The sequence below is a fragment of the Anas acuta genome, chromosome 2 (genome assembly GCF_963932015.1).
Source record: "Anas acuta chromosome 2, bAnaAcu1.1, whole genome shotgun sequence".
Lineage (NCBI taxonomy): Eukaryota > Metazoa > Chordata > Aves > Anseriformes > Anatidae > Anas > Anas acuta.
The window spans coordinates 119,474,063-119,498,341 of NC_088980.1; the positions used below are offsets into that span (position 1 = coordinate 119,474,063).

A 24,279-nucleotide genomic window follows, 5' to 3' on the forward strand; every position below is an offset into this window, starting at 1 on the left:
ACAATTACAAAATCAATAAATCCATTAACATTTGAATCAAAAACCTAACATTCACTGAGCTATTGGAGGGACTTCCAGGAGGATGGACACAGAGAGACTCAGTGGATATGCTGCCCAGATGGCACAGGCACCCCTGCCCTTCCTGCTCCTCTTTGTCTTCATGGAACCTCGTGATCCTTACTCAAACAAATCTGCATTACATTTCTACCTGAGTAGAGATGAAATGCATAAATGAATAAAATGCTGAGATGATGGCAGCTCAACTAGAAACACTCCTGAAGACTCCTAGGGAGACCCCTCATGTCCACTCCACTACTTGTCGGCCCTCATCAGCCGTTAGCCACTGAACAGGATAGATGATACATTTCTGCTGGCTTAGGTTCTTGCTCCCATAATTATGTGCACTCAAATATGCTAAGATTTATGCATCTGGCAGATGTTTAGCCTAACACTTCATTGTGAACAGAATTCTTCCTTACAGAGACCAAAGTGAATATGTCCATATGCTTTTGTTCACTCTCTACTCTGTCAACATTTCCACTGACTTCAGTAGAAGTCCAAATGAGGAAAGTCCAGCTTTAATATTCCTTTATGCCCACAACCTTCCCCTCATAGAGCCTACTCATTTTGACAAATTCTTGAATTATAGTTTTACTTACAATAAAAGAAAAAAAGTGCTTAGTCTTAGACTTCAAGTTATTAGTGGGTAAGTACTGGAGACTAAGTACGGTACAAAGAGAAAAAAAAGCTGTGAAGCCAGATACTAACTTGGCATAGGTCCCTTAGCATCAGTGGAATTCTGCTGATTTACATAAACTGAGAATCAGGCATGTTTAAAAAAAAAAAAAAGCCAACAAAACCTACAAGCATCTACAAAACTTGAACACTGTGCTTTGAAATATAAGGCAGACACTTTATCCATGGGTCTGTGTAGTCTTTCGTTGAAATCCACTGGAATTTAGACATATTATTTTTGGCCACTGGAAAGTGCTCACATTGTTCCATGAAAGAAACAGAAGCGTGTTGTGAATTCAGGAGAAAAATTAATAGAAATGTAAAAAAAAAAAAGGAAAAAAAAATAATAATTATAATAAAGAAGGCTATGGAGTTCACACAAAGTGCATTCCTTCATCCCAAATTAAGAGCTGCATGCATGAAGAGCTGCTCAAGAAGTCAGACTTAATTTAGCTGTCTTTCTACAGAAATTAAGTGTGGTAACAGTAGTGATGACTTTTTTCCCATTTGCTAACTGTTCATTTTTCTTTTAGTCTCTTAATTCCAGTCCTGAATAGTGTATGCAATTTGGGAAAGACTTAGTCTTTTCCAAAGAAGTACAAATAGTGTTGTGTGTGTTTACTGCAGTACCTCAGCGATGCCAATCCTCTCTGACTTGATGTTTTCTCTGTCTGCCAAGGGAGCCCCGTCCTCTTCAGCCTCACAGGAGAGGCCATTGGGTCTGGCCAAGGCAAATAGGTGTGGTGGTTCTGTAACAAGTATATTTCTGGAAATATTACACAGGTAAGAAAAACTGACCTGCCAGGCCATGGATCACAGACTGGACATGTCTATGATACCACACACAACTCCTTAACTCAACGCAAAAAAAAAAAAAAGAAAAAAAAAAAAAGAGGTGTTTTTTCAGTTATCTGGGCTAAACATGACAAAATGGGAGCTTTGACTATTCAATCATCAGTGGAAATTAGGAGTAGTTAAATCAAAGTTCATGGTGTCAGATAGAAAACCAAACAGGGTATACATACTTATATAAATATACACCTGAATCTTGCTCTCTTTAACCACTGGAAGCCATGGAAGTATTCAGCATGCATCTACACTGCTAAATAGCAGGAGTCGTGGAGCAAACTCATACTCTGGTCATCCATGCTGCTCAATTAGTAAGCAGCCTGATGGCATGATTTTGTCCTGTGCCAACTAGCATGCTCTGCCACAAGTGTTGGATTCAGATTTGAGGTTTGGAGGCATTAACAACCATTCCCAAAAAGGCAGTATGAATAAGAATGACAAGGCTTGGCTCCCTCCACCCTTTGCAGCTCTCCAAAACTGTACTAGCAACCTTTGTACCCTCAAGCATGTCAGCATATCAAACCCACGGCATACAATCATAGTTTTTATTTCAAGCTGCAAAAACACTGTTTTGGTAAGCTGGAATGCACTTTTTATTATTATGAACATTTTGAGCACACATGCATGCAGCAACTATCATATCTGAGAGCCTCAGGGGTACCTAAAGGAGATCTGAAGGACAAGTGGTTGTAGTAGTGTAGACAGGACCAAGCCAGGACACTTTGCTTCAGGGCCAGATAATGGTCCCTGAACAGGTGTTATTTAGCAGAATAGTCATATTCACCAGCAGCTACACTAGCAGGATCAAATAATAAATGTTTTTCTGCAGAGTAACTTGTTCCTGTGAACTGAAATACCATCTCTTGCAATGTAGCCAGTACGAGTATAAAAGAGGTCTTTATCTTTCCAATGTGTGCTTTAGATAAGCACATTAATGTAGGGATGTAAAAACTAAACTAAATATCCAAATACAAATCAGTCTGGCAAGTGTTTTTGATCAAGGAGGTTTTTTCAATAAAGTCCTTAAAAAAAAAAAAAAGTCTTCCATTTTTAGATAGGTACAAATCATCAATATGCTATACTACATCTAACAAACCATGACACGGCAATAAGAAAGTCCCATCTTTTATTGGACAGAATGTGTAATGCAACCTTTTTGATCTAGAGAAGATTCTCTTTTCTCTCTGGTTTGAAGTAGAATATGAATAATAAACTAAGTGGTAGCTCTAAGAGACTGGTGCTTTTTCTCTCTTGTAGAAGACAGAAAAATAGGAAAAACATCTTGCAAGTGGGAGTTTTTGAAACTCCCAATGGAGTTTCAGTGGCTGTTTTTGAAAACATTAGTTACAAGGATGTTTAAGTCCAGGTATCTTTTACTTAGCTACACTCACACAATTCCCGTTGCCTTAAATGTGTATTTAGTGCTGATCTGTGCGCTACAACAACACATTCATGTACAGTTACTGAGAGTAAAAGTTCTTGAGACAAACAGCTCAAGACACACAACAAAAGCAAAACCAAACAAAATAAAAAGAAACAAAAAACAATATACATGAATACTTCAAGGATAGCTGGAAAATACAACCCTTGGCCAGGAAAAACCCAAAACATCCCAGCACTGAGAAACATATATCCATATGTTATCCTTCATAACATAAAGAGGCCCAGTTTTCTTAAGAATTGGAAATCTAGAGGGCATGGTACTTGTCCCACAATGCAAATCTGGGAAATGGTGTTGGTATCAGCACAGAGCCAGTCACATTCTGGCAATGTAAACACTAAGGCAAAAGCTCACTATTTATACTAGGTTTGAGTGGTAATTTGGCTAATTGATGCCCGTATATGTGGAAATGTACACAGAAAAGTACAAAATCTTTTCTGGCATTTTGTCAAATATTACCTGCCAACATGGCGAGAAAGCCATTCTTAGGACTGCTGTCTGCTCTCTCCATCTGCAACACACATACGGCGTGGGATGTACATGGGAAAGTACACCTTGTTAAAACACTGGCCTTTTAGGGAAGGACAAAGAGGACAATGCTTTCATATATTGGTTCCTAAGGCTAGACAACTGAGTCCACATTTCAGCTTCTAATTTTAAGATTCTTACTCCTGATTCCCCTGATGAATCTGAGAAGAATCAATGACACTGTCTATGGACCGTTCCTTTATTCACTCCCTTCTTAAGAATGCAGACACGCTTCTCCACTGGAAGGTGGCTCTCTGTTCTGCAGGTTATGCATTTGTAGCAGGTTGCACTTGGCCTTCAGTTATTGATTACAAAATGTTGAAAGCATATGAGTTTACATATATAGGTTTAGCTAAAATAACAAAAAATCTTTCATGATATTGTACAAGGCAGTAAATGGTAACTTTAAAAATTTCCATTTGCCATATGGTCTTCAGGTAATTTGATATAATTCAAAACAGGCATTCGGTAGCCTAATAGTTTTACTGTGCCACAGATGTGTGCATTCCCTTGAAATATATTTTTAGTTTGCTTCTCAGGCCTTGATTCTTCTGCTGGCATTAGAAGCCCAATTACAGAAGCAAAGCAAATTCCAAATTCAGTTCACAAGTCTACATTATCAAAACCCTCTATACTGGAAAAATATTCATGTCAGGCTTGAAATACCTTAATCACATTTCTCTTCTTCATCCACCAACACAGTATATGAGGATATGATGTAGAAAAACTAGAAGTAGCTAGAAGCTACTCAGGAAAAGCTCTTCCCTGTGTTGTCAGAGTCATTTCAGAGAACTGTGATTTGAGTCTGAGCTTAGGCTTATGGGTTTGCAGTTTTAACATGATTATGCACATGCATGACTACCACCCATACTTGAGTGCACATACTGAAGATTTTAATGCAGTGGTTCTAAACACATCTTTGTTTGTTTTGTTGCTGTGTCTGAAATAGCAACGATAGCTCTGAGAGCAAGCCAGGGAAAAGTTTTTGTTTGTTTGTTTGTTTTTCTTCTTTTTTACTTTGCTGCTTTGATTTTTTACAATAACTGAAGTATTAATGTGAAACCTTTGCACTCAGATCGGAAAATTTTCAAACCAAATGAGTGCATGTTCATAGACTGATAAAGTTTAGATATCAACAAAATGTGTGTCTGAAACCTTTGATGAGCAAGTCCACTTCTCTTTGCACAGCCATTTGTTTGGGCAGTTGTCTAGTGGTTGATTCATGATCTGTGCCTCTCCAATCTACCTCATGTAGATCTGACAGATTAAATCAGGGAGGTGGCAATTTCACAGCACAAAGTTCTACCCTAAGTGCAGCCAATGTGAGCTAAGCAGTCTGTAGTGTGTAGATAGAAACTTCTTGTTCTGCTTTAGCTGTACGGATTAAAGATTAGCATAACAGCATCATAGCTGGCAATCCCCTATTAAACCATATCTTTTCTATCAGTTGTTCACTACTTTTTGCAGCACTATGTCCATTTACATACAGTATATTCTTCTGATGTTTTTGGTTTCAACAATTAGGCTTTAAATGGTATTACTTCAAATGATTAGAAAGGTGATGGAGCCAGTGGCTCTTTAAAAGATTTTCAGACTCCCTCAGAAATGCTTACAGAATCACCATTGGTAAAGTGGGGCTTCATAACCACTAGCTCATCGGGAGCATTAATATATACTAAAAATGCTTACGTTGTTAGCATGGTAAAAGTATAAGCATGCTTTATGAGAACTAAATATTGGCAGAAGGCTGAGCAGACACAGATGTAGTTGAATGTAGTGCAGGACATGTTAGCAGAACAAGAGAGATCGCACTTCATGAGATATGACAGCTATACTCCTGTCTGAAATGAGCTCTTGCTCTGTGGGGTTGCCCACATTGCCGTGCTGTCACACCACAAGAGCCAGCAGATTTTAGACATGCAAGGTGGGCACAACAGTTTTTTGGCATGGTTGCCATTCTCTTGGAGGAGCTGGCCAGGAAGAGGCCAGTCATACCAACTTCTGCAGCTCTAACTCCCATGGCAGGTACAACCAGGAGCATCTCAACTGCTCACAGGTGTAAACATGGCAACTGTGTCCCCTAAAGACCAGAGTTCAGAAAAGCAAGAGCTCCTTTACTCTTTCTCACTCCAGTATTTGTACAGGTGCTTATAAAGCTCTTGACATGGAAGGGGCATGAGTTGTGAATCATGATGAACACCGCTGCTAGGTTATCACACACCCATTTTTCAGCACCTACACAGAGATACTTACGGGAACTGTGATGAAACTAGACACAGTTTCTAACCGCTTATTAATGAGGCCAAAGTTTCTAGTTCAAAACAGGTGAAACAATAAATACTCAGTTTGAACAGAGAAAGTTAATTGTATATGTAACTTCTTATTAAATCAAAAGTAAAAAATTATATATATTGCAGACATGTTGTTTCTTGCCAAAGTCTTGTTGTTGTTCCAAGAAAAATTAATAACTGACCTACTGTAAAACTATATTTTTTTATTACTTTCTTGAGGATTTCATCAAAAATAGATATCTTGAATGTGCTGGATATTTCTGGTTCTTTTGATGCTCTGCTGTAACTTTAATCTCCACAATGCAGTTGTGTTAACACTTTCCCACTGCTAAACAAAATTTCACCTTCAGACACAGGAGGCTGAATTTTTAGACAGGGATAATCCAGGACTCAGCAGCAGTGGATTTTGGAAAAGTGACTGAAATATAACCCAAGCTGGGCTGACTTGGTTGGCAGGCTGAAGCTGAGGCAGCTTAACAAGAAATGAGTCTTGAAAGATCCCGTGTGCTGATACTTCAGTTATATGCTACATTTATGAAACTTCCAAGGGAAGTTAGGGGGACCAGAAAGCACTGATTTATGGCTGCAGAATAACAGATTCTTTTTTTTTTTTTTTTTTCCTTAGGAATAAGGGTAGTTCATCTCAACCAGTTCTCATCCAGCGGCTGCACCATTGATCTATTGAAACCTACTGAAATGGCTGCACATTCTTTTTTCTTCAATAGCACTTAGAAATTACAGCTAAGTGTTTTCTCAGGATACCAAGATACAGGTACGATAGCAATATGAATTGTGTATGTGTGACAGATGGGCAGGCAGGCAAATAAAGACAGGAATGTTCTCAGAGCCTAAACAAGACCCTCAAAAGTTGATGCCATCATTACGCATATGACAGCAATTTGATTTCAGTGAACCTCTCCTCAGGCTGCAGTCTGGGCAAGGGATCACTTGCTTGAGACTCTAACAGAACTGCAGGTTGTTCACTGGATACCAGCAACTCCTGAAGAGCATGTGGAAAGTGAAATCTGAGCCATGGTTTTCTACTGTTGGTGCAAGGGAAATGGGTAGTCTGTTCAGTTACTGGTACCTTAGATCCAATTCGTGGAATAAACTACTGTGAATGTCCATATCAGGGACTTTTGACATCATAATGTAATTTTTCCTTTTGTCTCTTAGAACTGTGTGTTATGCTCATACATATATATACATGTATATGCAATGTATAACAATGTGTTCCATGTCAGTCTCTGATTGAAAGAAAACTAAGCAGAAACTTCAACTAGTGAATTTTATAATGATGTGTTATACAGAACATTCAGCAAAGAATCTGACCTCCCTTTCTGCATGGTGCGTCTTCCATTGCAATGGATGGAGATATTTGGGTCATTGGCAGAAACTGTCACCAGAATATATGGAAGGCTGGTGGAGACAGAGCATTATCAGTACAGGTACATACATCTTGAGAACTGCCAGTATTTTATTTCCTATAGAATTTAGATCATTTCCAAAACCTTACCTGCTTACACATCTTAACTTCACCATAACTTCAATTTTTGATTTCATATAGGAAAGGTTTATTTATTCTAATTATTGTTGAATAAATATTTATAATTCTATAGCTTCTTGTACTTGGCTGCAGGTGCAGACAGCACTTGCATTCAGCTTGTATGATAAAGAAGAAAAAAAAAAAAAACAACAATTAGAACCGTCTACACTATATCACATCTCAGGGCATACTTCTAAACTAAAATACAGAAGGAATGTGTTACCTCTTTGAATGAAGGTTGTGAGGTTTTCTTCTTTTTTTTCATGTCCCAAAAAAAGGATCATAGAATCATAGAATCATAGAATATCCTGAGTTGGAAGGGACCCTTAAGGATCATCAAGTCCAACTCTTGACACCGCACAGGTCTACCCAAAAGTTCAGACCATGTGACTAAGTGCACAGTCCAATCTCTTCTTAAACTCAGTCAGGCTCGGTGCAGTGACCACTTCCCTGGGGAGCCTGTTCCAGTGTGCAATCACTCTCTCTGTGAAGAACCCCCTCCTGATGTCAAGCCTAAACTTCCCCTGCCTCAGCTTAACCCCGTTCCCGCGGGTCCTGTCGCTGGTGTTAATGGAGAAAAGGTCTCCTGCCTCTCGACACCCCCTTACGAGGAAGTTGTAGACTGGATGCTTGTTTCATTCTGACAGAAGATGCTAATATTACCTCTCTTCCTTCCTGAAGGTAGATCCTACACTGGTGTCCAAAAGATTGCAGTTAACAAAACACTTATTTTCTACTTACAATCTTCATTTTTCCTATGTTGTGTTTTAACCCGCCAGGCAGCTAATTACCACACAGCCGCTGGCTTACTTTCCTCAGGTGGGATGGGGGAGAGAATCAGAAGGTAAAAGTGTGAGAATTTATGAATTGAGATAAAGGCAGTTTGTGAAGTAAAGCAAAAGCTGCCCTCACAAGAAAAGCAAAACAAGGAATTAATTTGCTACTTACCAGTGGCACTCAGGTTTTCAGCCACTTCTGGGAAAGAATCACGGAATCATAGAATACCCCAAGTTGAAAGGAACCCGCAAGGATCATCAAGTCCAACTCTGCAGAACCACCCCAAAATCACACCATGTGTCTGAGAGCGTTGTCCAAACACTTCTTGAACTCCAGCAGCTCAGTGCTGTGACCCCTGCCCTGGGCAGCCTGTCCCAGTGCCCAACGACCCTCTGGGTGCAGAACCTTTCCCTAACACCCAGCCTGACCCTCCCCTGTCCCAGCTTCATGCCGTTCCCTCGGGTCCTGTCGCTGTCCCCAGAGAGCAGAGCTCAGCGCCTACCCCTCTGCTCCCCTCATGAGGGAGCTGCAGGCTGCCATGAGGCCTCCCCTCAGCCTGCTCTGCTCTGGGATGAGCAAACCAAGGGACCTCAGCCACTCCTCACATCTTGCCCTCTAGACACTTCACCATCTCCAAAGCCCTCTTTTGGATGCTCTCTAAATAATTTTATGTTCTTCTTACACTGTGGTGCCCCAAACTGCACATGCTACTCAGGATGAGGCTGCACCAGTGCAGAGCAGAGCGGGACAATCTGTTCCCTTGACTGGCAAGCAATGCCATGCATAATACACCCCAGAGTACAGATGGCCCTTTTGGTTGCCAGGGCACACTGCTGGCTTGAATTTATTCAACTCACCATTGACCAGACCCCCCAGATCCCTTTCCACAGGGCTGTTCTCCAGCCTCTTGTCTCCCAGTCTGTATGTATAGCTGGGGTTGTCCTGTCCCAGGTGCAGAATCCAGCACTTGCTCTTGTTGAACTTCATGCAGTTGATGATTACCCAGCTCTCTAATTTGTCACGATTTGTCAAAAGGCTGCAAGGCCTCTCTACCCTCAATGGGGTCAGCAGATCCTCCCAGATTAGTGTCATCTGCAAACTTACTTAGTACACTTTCAAGTCCTGCATCCAAGTCATTTATGAAAATATTAAAAAGAACTGGCCCTAAAATGGTGGCCTACAGAATCCCTCTAGTGACTGGATGCCAGTCTGATGTAAACCCATTTACTAGAACCCTTTGAACCTGGCCCATCAGCCAATTGTTCACCCATTGTATTATGTATTTATCTAGCTGAATGCTAGACATTTTGTCCAGAATGATACTGTAAGAAACAATATTGAAAGATTTTCTGAAATCCAAAAAGATTACATCAACTGGCTTCCCTTGTTCAACTAAGTGAGCAACCTTGTCATAAAATGAAATAAACAGAGAAATAAACACTTCAGCATTTCTACTGTTTCCCAACATTTTTATACGGAGTAAGACAAATTTTGCAGCAAAGTTTATTTGAGATTTGAGTTATATTGTTAGTATGAGTTTTTTTTGTTTTGTTTTGTTTTGTTTTGTTTTGCTTTGTTTTTAACCATTTCTACAAGTGTCCACAGTTGTGAAAGACCAAACTTTACCTTTTAAGCATTTGACAGCCAGGTCTCAAGGAACATTATAAATCTTTGCAGTTCCAGAGCAATTGAAATGAATGCTGCTATCATTATTTTAAAGTTAGGAAAAGCAACATCCTAAAGTATTGCATAACTCGGTAACAAAGATAGTCTCTGTTTGAAACAGCAGTATATGCTTTGTCTATTGACTTCCAGCTAATTTTTAATCTTCTCTTCAATAGTTTAAATACAGACTCTTTCAGAACAAGAGATAGCTATGGATGTGTACCTCAACTTGTGCAAAATAGCATTGCTTATTACCTAATGGACAAAATGGGCAAGAAATATCTTGGCTACACCAAATTTATTCCTTGTGACCTCATGATGTGAAACCAAATGCTAAACACAGGCAGAATAGACTGATATTTCAATCAAACCACATTCACATTGCACTACCGTAAACATCTATGCAGGATGGAGGGTTATATAAATCAGGCATCCAGCTTGTAAGCAGAGATACTCACCACCAAATTGTTGTAACCGTCTTATTTAAAATGAATGAATAAATAAGAACCAGACTTCGCAATACATTGAAACAGATGCCTGACTCTGTAAACAACAGTGACATATATCTGATTAACAATTATTTTTAGAAAACAAAACAAAACAAAACAAAATAAAACCCACCTTTTAAATCTTGTCTAGGTTAAAAATATTCATACAACAACTTTTTGTCTTCTGCCAAAAAACCTACCCTCTATTAGACTGATGACATTTCCTTTGAAAAACATATCTGGCTTCTGAGACTACAGTGTCCATCATTGAAAATCATGGTAGTGAAAGAGCAACAAGAAGGTGATATAGCAGATAAGGTTACTGACATATCTCCAAATAGAATTTCCTCTGTGCCAATTTTGAATAGTCAATTTTGAACACTTATGGAGAGTTTCACAAATAGACAGTGAAACTTTGTTATCTTCAACTGGTAAGGAGATAGCATATTGTAGAGCAAAATAGATGGCTACCACACTCAATGTGTCATTCTGCCTACAGATGTGTTTGTTGTCTGATTGGAAAAGTTAAAAAAAAAAAAAAAAAGATTCTGCACAACAAAGCCAAAATACACCTGGCCAGTTGGGAAATGCTGTTTCCTAAAACACATTCCTTCCTGACTTCTATAAGTAATCCATTTATACCAAGAAGCATGAGGTTTCATTATACTTAATTATCTTTGCATAATTATAAATGCTAATGGTCACATAATTATCTAGATCTTTTAAAAATCCAATCACTCAACTCACTATTTCACTCAAAAAGTCTCTTGGGGCTGTAAATCTCATAGTTTGCATGAAATAATATTTCCTTGAATTTGTTCTTCATTTAACTGCCATTAATTACACCATATAACCTCTTCTCATATTTTGGAATAGAGAAACAGTGGGTGCATGTGATAGTTTTATATTAATACCACTGCATTTCAGTGCTCATTTTGTAAGTTAAAACCGTAAAAGAATACATAAAAACCTAATGAATGAGTTGATGACAACCATATAAAATAACAAGCTTTATAAGCACTATCAGAATTACTACCTTAAATTAATGCAAGAGCAGTCCTATTCAAAAATATGTCAGGCCCGTAATCAATCCAAAGTATGTAAATGAATACTGAAGAGATAAGTTCAAACTTTAGGACTGTATGGTAATCCCATTTATCTATAGGGACCATAGGGAAGCCCTGCACAATATGAAACCATCAAACAATATGAAACCTAGATCTGGGCCCAGGATCCAAAGCCAGTTAAAAGGTTTTGTAATCGCTGATGGATAATTGGCACTTTTTTCCCCACAGCCCTCCTCTCACACCGTTGCAGACAATGCTGTTGGCTCTGGTGGGTGGTGGGCTTGAACCAGCCCTTCCTCCTTGCAGGGCTCCCTGCTGCCGTCAGCACCTCCTTCAGGTCCATCCCTGTAGGTCATTAAAATTATTACAGCTTTCATTTCAGAAATTTTACTGTTACCCTGTGTACTGGGTCTGGCTGGGATGGAGTTAACTCTCCCTGCAGCAGCCCATACAGTGCTGTGCTCTGCACTTGGAGCTAGAACAGCATTGGTATCACACCAGTGTTGTGTCTGCTGCTGGGCAATGCTGGCACAGTACCAAGACTCCCTCCAACCCTGCTCAAGAGCCAGCAGCCTGGGGGTGGGAAAGAGGTGGGGAGGGGACATCACCAGGGCAGCTGACCTAAACTGACCAAAGGGATATTCTATACCATGTGGTGTCACACATGTGGGCTCTTGTTATGAAAAAATCTGTCCTGAACAACCCCCACGTGTATTGAGGCCCTGCTTCAGGGACGTGGCCAAACATCGCTCATTGATGGGACGTTGAGAGTAAATTCTTTCTTCTCTCTTTGTGTTTCTGCATGGCCTTTTCCTTTTCCTTTTCCTTTTCCTTTTCCTTTTCCTTTTCCTTTTCCTTTTCCTTTTCCTTTTCCTTTTCCTTTTCCTTTTCCTTTTCCTTTTCCTTTTCCTTTTCCTTTTCCTTTTCCTTTTCCTTTTCCTCTTCCTTTTCCTCTTCCTTTTCCTTTTCCTTTTCCTTTTCCTTTTCCTTTTCCTTTTCCTTTTCCTTTTCCTTCTCCTTCTCCTTCTCCTTTTCCTTCTCCTTCTCCTTCTCCTTCTCCTTCTCCTTCTCCTTCTCCTTCTCCTTCTCCTTCTCCTTCTCCTTCTCCTTCTCCTTCTCCTTCTCCTTCTCCTTCTCCTTCTCCTTCTCCTTCTCCTTCTCCTTCTCCTTCTCCTTCTCCTTCTCCTTCTCCTTCTCCTTCTCCTTCTCCTTCTCCTTTTCCTTTTCTTTTCCTTTCCTTTTTTCTTTTCCCCTCTTCCTTTTCCCTTTAATTATATTTCTTTATCTCAACCCATGAGTTGTTCTTTTTCCTTTCCAGAATACTTTCTTCTTCCCTTCTTCTTCTAAGGAGGGGGAGTGAGAGAGCGGTTGTAGTGGAGTTCAGCTGCCCAGCAAGGTAAAACCACCACACCCCAAGGCCCAGTCAGTGCAGGGGCTCTTTCTTTTCATGAGCAATTAAGGGAGTAATGCACCTGCATCAAGCTGAGAGGGGAATCCTGTTTGTTGTCCTATGATCTTCATTTTTCCAGCCTGATCTGCACTCTGAACGACTCTGAACAGCTACTGAACAGCTACGAGAGCTTCTTTCCTGCATTTGCATGTCTCAGAAAATAGGCTCCTTGTCTCCTCATTCTTCAGTGTGCTCCCCTCTGATTTCTTTTACAGTGTGAACCAAATCTCATTGCCAAAAGATGATCTTCAGTGTCCTTGGGATTGATTGCTTGTACTTCTATTCCACCAACCCTTGAATAAAGTCGATGGAGCTCAAAGGTGCTCTTGCAGAATCTTCAGCCCATTTTTAAAGTTTCTTAGGACCTTTACCACCCTATGCTCTTCATTCGCCTGTCTCATTGGCATCTAGCCCTGAACCACTGTGAAGTTAATGGGAGCATCCATGAATATAAGTTCAAGCTGTACAATGTAAGCCTGGGCCTAAATGTCAGTAAAAAGTGCATGTGACAATACAACTATAGCCTATAGGTCCTATGTCTGAGTAATGACAATACTAGTAAATTAAATTAAATATCCCTAGCTTAGCTGTCCAAATTTAAAGCAAAGACACACCAGTCCCATGCAGAATAAGGAGATGGACTGCTGTGAGTGTGTGGCTCAGATACATCAGCAATCTCTGGCACGATGCAAACAGTCAGCAGTGCTTTGGGTATAAAAGAAAGTATGTTTAGAACTCTGCAGATCTTAGGCACTGAAAAAATTGGCTCTGTTGTGTTGCCCATTTTGATTTTGGGATGGCATAGTGCTGTTGCACATTTTTTTTCTGTTTGCTATACTGCCTGAACAAAACAAAACCAAGTAATAATTTTATCATCAAGTCTAGTCCTTGGAAAGAGGTCAAGGATCTTCAGCTGTTTGGAAAAGTGTATCTTGGAGGATAAATCAAGATTATAAGGCTCAAAACTCCTGCAAACAGCTAGGAGTTATATTTCCTAGCTTTTTGTTGTTGTTGTTGTTGTTATATTTCAAGAATACCTCAAGTTTTTCATATTGTATTTTTTCCTTGTCTGCTCTTTTCATGCTTAGTAATTGGAATCTATGTTAGATTCAAATACATATATATTTAAAAAAAAGGTAATATACTTTTTTTTTCTTTTTTTTTCTTTCTTTTTTTTTCTTTTTTTTTTTTTTTTCTTATTCTCTGACTGTTTTCTAGACCTTCATCCACTCAGAGTTCTATTCTGTCTCATCCCTCGTGGTGGCTGTCTGGAGCCCAACACTGATAGAAATCCCCTAAAACCTGGCTAACGTATATGGTTTTTTCTACTCAGGCAAAAAAAAAGTGATGCTTCATAGAACCACAAGATAGCTGCATTTGGGAGGTGCTGCTGTAAATCATCTAGCCCAAAGCTCAAGCAGAGTCAGCTGGAGCAAGTTGTCCAAAACTGTGCCCAGTTGGATTCTGAATATTTCTCTGCTATGCTCTCCTATCTTGTAGAAAGATCATATTTAAAGTCCATAGGGCAGGGGCCACTGAGATGAAAATTATGACTTCCTCTGGTCCTAAAAAGTATAACAACCTTAAATCCAATGAACAAAATATTTTTATCACAGGTTTCACTTATGGTTATTTATCACTGCTTTTAATATGATACAGTGTTTGCACATGGATATGGAATCCACGGTGCCAACTATAGATTCCAAAGCATGTATATGAAGAAGAACCTGCTTGTTACTTTGCTTGTTGTCATGGAAAGTTTCGACACATTAATAAGGATTATGTGTTTACATATGTACATTTATATATTTACTGAATACATGTATGTTATATATTCACATTCACACACACACATATATTAATGTATGCATATATAATATATATGTATTCACTCTGCAAGTGGTGGAGCACTGGCACAGGTTGCCCGGAGAGGTTGTGGAGTCTCCTCCTTGGAGATCTTCAGAAGCCGCTTGGGCACGATCCTGGGCAACCTGTCCTGGGTGGCCCTGCTTGAGCAGGAGGTTGAAACAGATGGCCTCCAGAGGTCCCTTCCCACTTCAATCCTTCTGTGATTCTCTGCTGTATACATACATGCATATACATAAATATGGTGATAAATATGATGTATACATATTCATGTGTATGCATATGTAAGTACACAGGTATATGCAAATATATGCATATATATGCACATAAGATGTGCTTCCTTTGTGTACATCTGAAAAGCACTGACAATTTTGCTGCTTTCCCTCATAACAAAAATAAAATTAAAATAAAAAAGGAAAATGTGTTTCTCCTCTCTTCACAAAAAAACACAGGAAAAAAAAACAAACATTTGCCCAGCTGCAGATGTTAGACTAAATAAACATTGAAAACAGTAACAAGCAATAGAAATAATTTCATTTCTGAGCTTTGAGTAGCACAAAGGAAAAAAAAATACTCTTTCTTCTTTTGATGTTAAGCAGTTTGCAGAACAGTTATATAACCTAGAAAAAAATCATTTTCCTATAGACATAATTCCACTATGAAAACCACAAGTTAAATGATTAAAATTGAACTAAGCAAAGTCAAATAAACAGCACAAGAAGAGCTATAAAACATATCATTGATGAATAATGTCATTGTTATGCTCATAAATACTTCCATTTGCAGGGACAATGGTTCAGATCCCCAGCTAAGTGAAAGAGTATACATTCAATTGAAATCAATGAACCCATTTTGGCTGCATATAAAATGCTCTTACAATGTTAGTCTAACAATTAGAAAACTGCTGAATTGCCCATACTGATCAATTCTTACTCCAGTTTGGGAAACTCTTCATCCATTCTGCTTATGCAGTGCCTTGATTACCTTGATCTTGAGCCAACCCTTTTTCTTCATGTCTAAAATGCAAAATATATCATTTAAAAAGATCTGTTATCATATATATTGTGTTGCAAAGACATTCTTCTACATTTGGATTCTTGGGCTGTTTATTCCCCTGTTGCTCTACACATTGTGATGTACTTACTAATAAAGCTTAGCAACTAACTGAGTAACTGACTGAGTAAACCAGAGAACGGTAAAATGAAAATGGTAGTATATCTGTAAATCCAAACAAATGCTATGATCAAAAATTGCTGTTCCGAGAGCTTTTTTAAAATAAATAAATAAATAAATAAATAAATAAATAAAAATCTCATAATTGTAGGGGTTGGAAGGGACCTTGAGAGATCATCTGGTCCAACACCCCTGCCAAAGCAGGTTCAGCATATGGCTTCTGGGAACATCTATGAGGAGGCATCAGTCATCAAGCAAAGTTTACAGCACAAAGAAGTTTTAATCCCTTATAGTGTGTGTATCCTACAGTTTATTCACCACAAAAGGTGATGAGATAACCTTATCATCTTCTCTACAGACTCCTACACTAATGGTGTGGTGATGTAATGACAGAGTCAGTGTTTGTGATAGGTTGGAAGTTGTTTGGGAGAATTTTTCCCAAAGCTCATTTTTAGCTCTGAAGAGGCCATCAGCTTCTGTCACTGAAGCTAGTTTGAATCAACTAATAGCTAATTAGACTGTAAAAATTGCTTTCTCGACACACCATTTCAAATATGCACACCTCTTGCAGAGCTGCACTGGCTCCACTGTTTGTTTGTTTTGGTTGGTTGGTTTTGTCACATTGAACATAAGATACTTCTATTTGTCTGCATGACTCCCTCCAAATTCTCTTCATCTTGAGGTCTTCAGTAAACCGATCTCAATCCCTATAGACTCATGGTGCCTGTTCCTTATATTGCCCAATTGTGTAAAGGTGCATTTTTATGAAGCCAGAAATATGAAGCTAAGTAATTTTCAAACATTTGTAAAAACAGTTGTAGTGAATGATTAATGTGAATGATTAATTCCAAATGTTTGTAAACATTGTATGAAGTATACTAAAAGCCACATTTCCCAAGCAAAAAAAAAGGAAAACCTAACTCACTCAAACAAAGCTTGCTTAAAGAGAGTATTAGAAATATCCATTTATTTACTGGAAGAAAGGAGAAATTGCTAGTAATAAATATTAATAATAAAGGAGAATTTTTGAGATGGCAGAAAAACAGAGAATAGTATGATTTTTTGAAATTTATTCATACAAAATTTTATGTGATGTCAGTTCAATAGTATTGTTAAAATATATATATATATATATATATATAAAACATTTCAATTTGTAGGCATGTACAGTATATAACGCAGAATATGTCAATGTCATCTCCCAGCCCGTAGCTCTGCTTGGGGTTGTTGCAATCCAAGTGCAGGACCCGGCACTTGGCCTTGTTGAACTTCATTGGAAAACTGCCTGGCAGAGAAGGACCTGGAAATATTGGTTGATAGTCAGCTGAATATGAGCCAGCAGTGGGCTCAGGTGGCCAAGAAGGCCAACAGCATCCTGGCTTGTATAAGAAGCAGTGTGGCCAGCAGGGCTAGGGAGGTGATTTTCCCCTTGTACTCGGCTCTGGTGAGGCCGCACCTCGAGTACTGTGTTCAGTTTTGGGCCCCTCACTACAAGAAGGACATGGAGGTGCTTGAGTGAGTCCAGAGAAGGGCGACGAAGCTGGTGAGGGGTCTGGAGAACAAGTCCTACGAGGAGCGGCTGGGGGAGCTGGGCTTGTTCAGCCTGGAGAAGAGGAGGCTCAGGGGCGACCTTATCGCTCTGTACAGCTACCTTAAAGGAGGCTCTAGCGAGGTGGGGGTTGGTCTATTCTACCACGTGCCTGGTGACAGGATGAGGTGGAATGGGCTAAAGTTGTGCCAGGGGAAGTTTAGGTTAGATTTTAGGAGAAATTTCTTTACCAAAAGGGTTGTTAGGCATTAGAATGGGCTGCCCAGGGAAGTGGTTGAGTCACCATCCCTGGAGGTCTTTAAAAGTCATTTAGATGTTGAGCTTAGTGATATGGTGTAGTGGAGGACTGGTTAGTGTTAGGTCAGAGGTTGGACTCAGTGATCTTGGAGGTCTCTTCTAACTTAGACAATTCTGTAATTTGGTAAAAAATAAAAATAAAAATAAAACAATAAGAGAAGTGCTAATATAGTTCACTGCTATGGTTCCTTTAAAGTGCTAATATAGTACTAATAAGGTTAAAGGCAATTCACATGCACAAACAGAAAACAGATCCTGTCCAGCCAACCAATGGGATTTTTCAGTAAAGCTGGATGATGAATATAATGGTGCTTTGCTTTTAGAAGTGTTTAGTCGGTTTCTGTACAACAGCTGGGATGACAAAAAGTAACATGGCACACCTAGCTCATAGAAAACTCAATAACCAGTCATTGCAAACATGGGTGTTGGGCACAGTTATTTCGTTTCACTGAGAGTGTATCTAGAACCACTTCATGCTTCTACCATTTCTGATCAGGTTTGCAGATGACAAAAACTGTGGGACAGGTGAGTCGAGGAGGAAGGGACGTGCTGCTCAACATAAGCAAAACGTCTTTTTCAGACAGTCATGTGTAATGTCACTTGAATTAGCCTCTCTATGCAAAGGGAGTCAGTAAATTGTGAAGAAATAGCTCAGCTCAGTACAAGTGCCTAGTGTGTGGCAGTGGGCCCTGTTACTGATGTGATCCTTGGGCTGTAAACAGTGATCTTAAGAGTTGGAAAATTATATTTCCTCTTCATTTGGCATGAATCTGACTGTCACTGCAACACTGTGTTACTGTTTTCTCTGCAGCCTGAGGAAAATGTTTACAATTTGGAGAGGAGTCAGAGAACAGTCATGACAGATACAAAAGGACAAGTAAACATACCTTAGAGAGAGAGGGAATGCAAGAGCTCTGTCTGTTTAGCTCAACCAGGAGAAGATGGAAGGATGCCTTTGGTCACAGTCTGAAGCAAACTGTAGGAGGAAAATAGGTCAGAATAGGTACTTCAGCCTGGATGGAAATGCATAACCAGACCCAGCGCTGAGGACACATACACTCCGTGGTAGTTAAACACTTTAATTGTTTACCAAAATCTGCGGTGAAGTCATCTGGAAATATCTCAATTAAGTTCACATGTCCTTTAAAGTGTTTTTCATTACAAGCAGGAATCAGCTCAGTGAGTCCTATGGCCGATACCTAAATGCTGATCTCTGAGTCAAGTCCTGACCCACAACATGCTTCTTTCCAGTCCAGCATATTTATTTAACTGTCTGGCAGGAGATGAAAACCCACATTTTTGTACCTTCTTCTGCACACAGAGAGGCATGAGCTGTTATATATGCATGGGATAAGCAACCAGTACTGGAGGCATCTCTCCCGTGCTGTCTGCTCGTGGCTCAGCACTTAGAACTGCACACGGGTTGTAATCACTTAGTCTTGTACAACACAGGAAGGAAAGCAGGTAAAGTAATCACAGTGGTATCTTCTGTTAAACAAGGCTGTGTTTATTCATTTAGCATCATTCTTTAGCAGGACTGTGAATAACACACTAAGGTTTGTTTAGTTCGGAGCACCAAGGGCAGCCCTATTTAGACAGCCTATGAATAAAACAGTTAGGAAACACTTCATATTTATCGGAGCACATCCTGAAAGCACCAATGCCCTGACCAGCAGCCTTAGTGCTCCAACGATGTTTTTGCTGATAACTTTTCCTTAACCATAGCTTGGGAGAATCATTTAGATTCAGAAGACAGACTCTTCCTGGGAATAAACTACCTTTAAATCCCCCTCACTTTTATCTTAATACTTGTGCTGTATTTTTATTTATTTACTAGTCTCAGAAATTGTTTTATGAGAACTTATTTTCCTTAGTGTCTGTATCTGGTTATCGCTACATATAATCTTTGTATAGCACCAGCACAATAGCATTTTGGGCACTTATCTTAAGGACTTACTGTTAGTTATCTGGTTCCATCACATACGAATTTCAGCTAAACACTTCGCTGTTGGTGTAAAAGAAGATACTATTTGTAATTTCTCTTCTCTGAATATCATGTTCAAGGTATCATAAAAGCCTGTATTCTATTCAGCTATTTGTCTGTACTGTAGTAAAGCCCAGCTGTCCAAAAGACAGCTGGACAATAACATAGTCTTGCTTCTCTAAATCATTCAGATACAAGCACAAAGAATGGTAAACACACCACATTGCTTTAGTAAATGCTTTAATCTCAGGAGAAGGGTGAGAAAGGATCCCTTGAAAAGCTCTGCTCTTTGGCCAAAATTGCAAAAATTGTTCAGATTGAAAATTGAAAAGGAAGATTGCACTGGATTCTGCACACTTTGGGAAGGAAAGATTACCTGTAGGTAGAAAATTGCATTAAATTCCCACCCAAAGTATTCAAGTCTGGCCTAATTTCTAAGTTAAATGCTGAAGTCAAATATTGTGACAGTGCTTCCTAATCCCAAGGGCACCTGTATATTTCACAAAAAATATTTCTTCAGAGCTAGAGCTTCACTCCAGGGGCAACATCTCCACTACTTTTACTGAGGGAAATCTGCTAGTCTTAATGGTTGGGACATTGTGACATAGGGTGGGATGATGAATATTTATCCTTTCTGTAGACAGCTGAAAATGAACTGAAGTTTTCCACTTTCTAGCCAGAAAACTGCTCTTGCTGAGAAGAGGGATTGTTCCTTCCTGAGTGCTTCTAGAATGTGAATTTGAGAAAATCCAGTAAAGTAGGGAGTGTCTCCTGGCAGCACAGAACCACGTGCCAAGGGCAGGGGGTGGGCAGGATGTCAGACTTACCTCTGTCCCCTCCTGTTCCTCATAACTACCTCAACTCTCTTAGGTTGCTAACTGCTGAGAAAGTAGTTTTGCAAAACCTAACTTGCCCTGCAATCACACAAGTGCTTACCTGTCTGACCCCACACAAAGGCTTTCATTTCAGGCTCCCTGAAACACAAAAAGTAGGAACTGACTTCTGCAAGCTACTTAGCTTCATAGCCTCAGTATCCCTGTATACATTCCTAAAAGCACTGTGGCAAAAATTGTGTTTGGTTGGTCTGTCAGCATGTAGTTTTTATACTGTTCATGTAAGTAAAGTAAAGCCTGTAAAAAGAACATATTTATAAAAAGAGCCTATATAAAGAACATTCGTTAATGTTCAGGGAGAAGATGCCATGCTGGCCATGGCCATGCCATTTCTTCAAATATATCAAAGAATCTGAAATCCTTGGAGCTCTAATAGAAGACAAAGAAGAAAAGCTCACTCATCACATGGAAAAAACAAATCAGGCCTATCCTTTCACCACAGATTATATCCTTTGCTCCAATTTTATTTTATTTTATTTTATTTTATTTTATTTTATTTTATTTTATTTTATTTTATTTTATTTTATTTTATTTTATTTTATTTTATTTTATTTTATTTTATTTTATTTTATTTTATTTTAATTTTTGTTCCAGCATTTTTAGATGCTCCCTGAGATCCCTGAGCTCTGTAAGCTCTGTACAGTCTTTTTTTTTTTTTTTTAATGGAAAAAACATGGGTGTCCGTATGATGTCTCACCTACTAGTCATGTTGCTTCTTTTGTGCTTGCTATCAGATTGCCACACTATCGTATAAATATGTAATTAAATCTGTTTAGTACTTTTTTTTTTTTTTGTCTACACTGTGCATGCTCAACACGAGGAACTTCCTCACCTGAACCTGTCTGAGATATATGGATGTCTTTCAAGAGTTAGAGAATGACCACCTTCATCAACCTTTATAGGCTACTGTCTATATCTTGGTACTAGGCTTTATGTCCTAGGATGACTAACACTTTACAAATACACAAATTTTGGCATCAATTCATTGCCCTTGCTGCAACGCTGAACAAGTCCCCACGTGCCATTTGATAGACCTTTGAGCACAGACATGGTCTAGCACTGTCTCTCAGTATGCTATTAGTGCATGCAGTGACGTCCCTGCTTCCCAGTCAAGGGAGTTAATTTTTCATTGAAAACTACAAATCTCTTTATTTGGATAAGGCTTGGATTAATTTGTCAAACCTGACTCACAGGGCTGTCTATTATCCCTTCCAGGGAATGGTGATTAGATCTGTACATAGGTTGGGGGTCTAATCACTGCCTTATACAGTTATAATAAATATTATAACCTTCTTTGTTTTATGTTTTTCTAGCTGTGCAGTCTGTCAACTGGTTTATCTTCCTCACTAATTAGGCTCAGGGCTTTGGGGGAATTATATGGTAACTCCTAAATCTCCTTCGTGATTAGCTTCATGTTTACCTTCATCATTTGATCTGATAGTTTTTGTTGTTATTTTAATACACAAGAATACAGTCATTAATACCCTTGGTGGGGGTATGGGTACCTTGACTCTATAAAAATGGTGTCAACTGCTACCTCCCCACTGTGCTTTCCCAGTGCTGAAAGTGGTTAAAATGTCACTGAGAGAACTGCTTCTCTGTGCTTATAAGTAGCTGTCAGGGGGACTGCTTTCTCACTTGTATTACATTTTGGGAAAGCATGAAGAAACAGATTTGCATGGTAGATGTGGGGATTTATCCAGTGTAGAAGCACTAGCAATGTGGAGTGAAAGGATTCCTTATTCTGCCAGGACAGAAATTTTCAGAAGGGGCAGAGACACTGCTCACTGGACAGCACCCTTTTTGAAGTAAACAACATCTCACCAGTGTTGGTGGCCATTGGATTTTGCCCTTTGATGGGAAGTAGAAGAAAATCTCCCTGAGCAAAATATTTTCTTTGTTTCTTTAGGAACTAAGAATTGTCAGCAAGGAGACACATAAATACTCACTTTGGGAAGAATTGTAGAACATGAAAAAAGCACAGAAACCTTAGAAAAGTTCTCTAAGTTTGAATTCTGACGCTATGAAGGACAGTGGCAGAATACAAATAAAAAAAAATTACAAGAAAATATTTTCTATTTTGCTGGCAATATCTAAAGGAAGCATCTAGAAGAGGTAAGTAAGGAAGGGGTGCTTTGGAAAATAGTCATTATAAAAATACCACTTAACTAAGCAGTTAATGTCCAAAGAATCAATAACTTACTCAAATCAAATTACTCCATATTTATAAATATGGAGTGTATATATATATATGTATATGTATATGGAGTAATTTGATTTGAGGATTTGAATTTTATATATATATAAAGAGAGAGGGAGATAGAGAGACAAATAACAGGAAATTAAATGCAAAACCACAAAATCTGCATAGGAAATAATTAAAGATTCAAAGGGTGCAAAAATTAAAATTCCTTTAGAAACAGTGTCTTGGCTGCAGAAAACATATACAAAGTTTTCTGTGTTCTCTTTTTCTTGTAAAATGAATATGTTGATATATTGTATTGTTTTTACATGGTCAACAGTTATTGGAAAACATACTTCAACTGCAGCCAACTAAAATATACTATTTAAAGCTTCATTTTTATATTTCGCCAACTTTTTTTTTTCCTAAATTTGAGCAGTGGAATTATAGCATAATATGAATATAGCTGCTGGGATTTAATAAATATCTGAAATGACAGAATAAAATGAGTTCTAGCAAAGCCCTGTAGGTGGTTCTGGTTCAGTTTGCAGACAAAGGAAATGTGGAGAAATAGGGAACATGGGAGCACAACATCTCAGTTTGGGGAACATAGTTTTATTTTGAGCTTAAAAGTGCAGAGCCAGGAAGGACCAGCAGGCAAATGAAGGGTTTGCTTTACCTGAAAGGATGTTAATCTCATATATATACAATAGCAAGAATTTATGGTTGGTGGTAGCAGGGAGTGGGAGATGAGGGTGAACCACTGGGGTCATGGGGCTCTGTGTTAAAGCCTGTGTCAGGACACCATGTCCTGTTATACTCAGAGGATGGAAGAAAGATGAAAATGAAGGTAGTATCTCAGCAAAAAGTTATTGAATACAGTGGATACTGCAGTAGATTTTACAGACTTTTTTTCCTTTGGTCCAAAATCTAACGGCTTTGTTGTAACTTCTGTCAAGAAAGCTGAAAAGTTGATCAGAAAGGCCAGCTTAGGGTCGGTCTAGTCCTGGAAAGGAAAGAGAAGGAGGTTCTCCAAACTGGTTTGCATGTCTTCTGCTCAGCTGGCTACGGGCAGCAGGGCCAATGCTCTGGGCTGTGAGGGAGACAGGAGAGACCCAAATAGTGCCTTCATGCAGGGAAGCAAAAAAGTGTCTCTGAAACCAGGATGGAGTGGCATGGCTGGGTGTACAGGAGAGGTGTCAGAGGGGAGCAAGTTAAAAAGAGCTGAACTTTCAAAACTACCCATTGAACTACTTTGAGCATACCTAGTCAAAGCTGGGGGTTTCTGATTAAAAACAGAAAGATGGAAAAAGAGAGAAAAGAGAGAAAAAAAGAGAAAAAAGAGAAGAAAGGAGAAGAGAAGAGAAGAGAAGAGAAGAGAAGAGAAGAGAAGAGAAGAGAAGAGAAGAGAAGAGAAGAGAAGAGAAGAGAAGAGAAGAGAAGAGAAGAGAAGAGAAGAGAAGAGAAGAGAAGAGAAGAGAAGAGAAGAGAAGAGAAG

At 39.1% G+C, this 24,279-nt stretch overlaps 2 long non-coding RNA genes across 2 annotated transcripts; one reads left to right on the plus strand and one right to left on the minus strand.

Annotated features, from left to right (window-relative positions):
• LOC137851122 (uncharacterized) lies at positions 1-14,298 on the plus strand. The gene is made up of 5 exons (XR_011093017.1): positions 1-1,518; positions 6,470-6,616; positions 7,155-7,292; positions 13,053-13,307; positions 14,171-14,298. It is a non-coding gene; the product is annotated as an uncharacterized lncRNA (long non-coding RNA).
• Positions 13,305-20,629, minus strand: LOC137851121 (uncharacterized). The gene is made up of 3 exons (XR_011093016.1): positions 19,680-20,629; positions 18,610-18,698; positions 13,305-15,719 (listed from the first exon to the last, which is right to left on the minus strand). It is a non-coding gene; the product is annotated as an uncharacterized lncRNA (long non-coding RNA).
• Positions 20,630-24,279: the final 3,650 nt, after the last annotated feature.